This window comes from Manacus candei, unplaced genomic scaffold (genome assembly GCF_025592945.1).
Source record: "Manacus candei isolate 608988 ecotype Guabito, Panama unplaced genomic scaffold, ASM2559294v1 h1tg000014l, whole genome shotgun sequence".
In the NCBI taxonomy this organism is placed as follows: Eukaryota; Metazoa; Chordata; class Aves; order Passeriformes; family Pipridae; genus Manacus; species Manacus candei.
Window position 1 is genome coordinate 5,728,151 of NW_026138062.1, and position 2,759 is coordinate 5,730,909.

The 2,759-nt window shown below is 33.5% G+C and overlaps 1 long non-coding RNA gene across 2 annotated transcripts; it reads left to right on the top strand.

The window, feature by feature from the left end:
• Positions 1-624: 624 nt before the first annotated feature.
• Positions 625-2,425, top strand: LOC127467609 (uncharacterized). 2 transcript variants are annotated; one of them, XR_007903216.1, is made up of 3 exons: positions 625-708; positions 1,393-1,450; positions 2,227-2,425. It is a non-coding gene; the product is annotated as an uncharacterized LOC127467609 (long non-coding RNA). The 2 variants fall into 2 exon arrangements; XR_007903215.1 differs by lacking the exon at positions 2,227-2,425 and adding an exon at positions 2,055-2,213.
• The last annotated feature ends 334 nt before the right edge of the window (positions 2,426-2,759 follow it).

A 2,759-nucleotide genomic window follows, 5' to 3' on the forward strand; every position in this document is an offset into this window, starting at 1 on the left:
GGATCCTCAATCCCACTGTCTGTTTCCCCAACAAAGCTGTTAAAATAAAAAAAAATATATATTTCTATGTGCTGGGTTTTATAGTAAGTATGAGGTCTACTATTGTGATAAAACCTTTACCTTTCTTAATCTTTTTCTTCAGAGACACAAAACATTCTTTTCTCTTTGCTTTCTGCTCCTCTTCAGGCATCTGTTTTGTTGATTTCCTCTTTAAAAAAAAATAATTGAAGTTTATTCTAAATGAGAGAAATCTAGGTTTAAGAATTCTGGATATAAGAGTTCATTTAGTACTTGAAACTCAGGTGACAGGTCTTTGAAATCAGTGTTTGAATAGAAATAATATCGAAATGTATTTAAAAAAGTAGTTCTTGGGGAAGCAAAAATACTTTGTTGATGTTTTTACAGTCAATAACTGGAGTTTTACAAAAACTGAGGAAAACAAAATATTTACTGCTCAGTCCAGCTATATCAGTTTTTTCCTATTTATTTAGCAAGAAAAGCTGTCAAATTTCATGTAAGTATAGAAATGAAGAATACAAAATCCTTTATCTTTAATATAACTTTGTTTGGACTGTTCTTTAGTTTCAGCTATTTCACATTAATGGCTACATTTTCTTAACTCCCAGTAGTCCAGATGGAACACCTCATACCAGTGGGATGAAACTGAACATGGAGTCTCTTTGCAGAAATCTTTTCTGCTTGGAGTTGGTAGGTACTACATTTTTCATAAATCACATACAGGCCATACTAATTTTTCTTCCCCATGCGTCAAATATTTTTCCACACAATTTACATATCTTTAACTCTAAAAAGAAGACATCATGTATTATGTGTTTAACTGAGAATAAAAAATAGAAAGAGATACCATCAAACTTCTGGACTAACAGTCTAAGGGTTTAAGTCTGTTTATAGTTCTATAAAGAGCATATTGGATTTAGTTTAATGGCACAATAAGAACATTTCCCACAGACGTGTCACAGTCAATATCATAAAGTGGTATATAATATATCATAAGTGTAAATGGTAAAATAATAGTGAGAAATTTACTTTATCAATTTAATTAATGTTATATATATTTTTAATAGCAGATTGAACAGTTGTGGAAAAGCCATTTATATTAAGAGAATTTGGGTGCATTGTAAAGCTCCCCTGCACACCCAAATACAATTACTTGTGATTAAAACAAAATATATTAGATAATTTTTGTTCAAAATTGGTATATTATCTTAAAATTGCTAAACACTAGCTCTGTGACCAATTTTATGTCTTCAAAGATGATATATATGAGTTAATATCAGAATACTCTTCTTAATTTTGACTATTATGTCAGTAAATAAGAAAGGTATACTTTCTTGTACAGTTTCATAAAATGTTCCCTTTTTTTAATGTTAGTGCATGCCAACTTTTCGAGACTAAGATATGAGTCCTCCATGCTAGATGTGCTACACAGGTAAGTGGAAAAACATCCAAAGCAATGTCTTGCCTAATTAAAGTTGATAATAAGAAGTATATTTTAAGCATTGTGAAACTTGTGAACTAGAGAAGAAACATGGGTTATAAAGGTTACTTCTTTAAACATTAAGAGAAAAGCTGTCCAATTTCAAATTTTATTGACATTTGATCATAAAGCACATTAACAGCTAGACTGTTATAGAACTGGGAACATGTCTTATTGCAATATGAATGGTATCTTCAGTAATACATCCCACAACAGAAACACCTCTGAATGTCAGAAAGCTTCACATTCAGTGAGTTTTTAATGGACAGGTGTATTTTACAGTAAATTTTTCCATTTATTGAGATAACTGACTATGGGTTGTGGGCAGAAGCTAAAGTGGGATCACAACTCACAGAAAGACATACATATACTTGCTTAAGAAAAGGAAAAAGTCTTCAAAATTTTTCACACAGAAACAATCTCTCTTCTCCCCTTCCACCCAGGTAGGTATCATGAATTTAGTCTAGTTAGCCTAACTGTTAGCAAAGAGCAGTGTAACAACTCTTTTTTAGTAGAGGTAAACAAAATATAAAAATCCATCTGTTCCAAACAACAGAATATTTGAGTTCAAGGATATAGATAGCCAAACTATAAAAGCAACCTGCTGATCATCAAGTGCAACCATGTCTTGGACTATCCGGTACAAGCAGACTCTGACACAACACTGCAATTTGGAAAAGGAGTGTGATTTGATCAGACTAATCGTCAATGAGATATTTTCTACCCAGCCCTATAAATGAGGACAATCAAGAATACTCAGAGATGCCAGAGGAAGATATTCCAGCAGGGACCCAGAAAAAGGAGATCCTGTGAAACTGAAGGGAACTGTGCAGCAGGATGTGGGACCACGACCATGACTCCAACACCTCAGCCCCTGTGGCCCAGTTCAAGAAATGCACATCACATAGCTGGGACTGCTGTGCTACAGGAACATTGAGTAATTCATAAAGTTACATATATCTATGATTAAAGTATTTTGGTATCCACATGCATTGAGTATCCACACTGTGGTTTGGTCTTAAACCACAAGAACCGGGTTTCCATTGCCTTCTTTTTTTTTTTTTTTTTTTAACACTAATGAGAAAATTAAATGGGAATTTTAATAAGCAATGGTTCAAGATTTTCTGCTTTCCTGCTACATTAAGAAACACATCCATTACATTTTAGAGAGCTGCTGCTCTTTATAGGCTGAAGAAGTGAGACTGAGCAGGGTCAGAGTATGCAGAACTACCTGCTCACTAGAACACTCCTCTGAGTACAG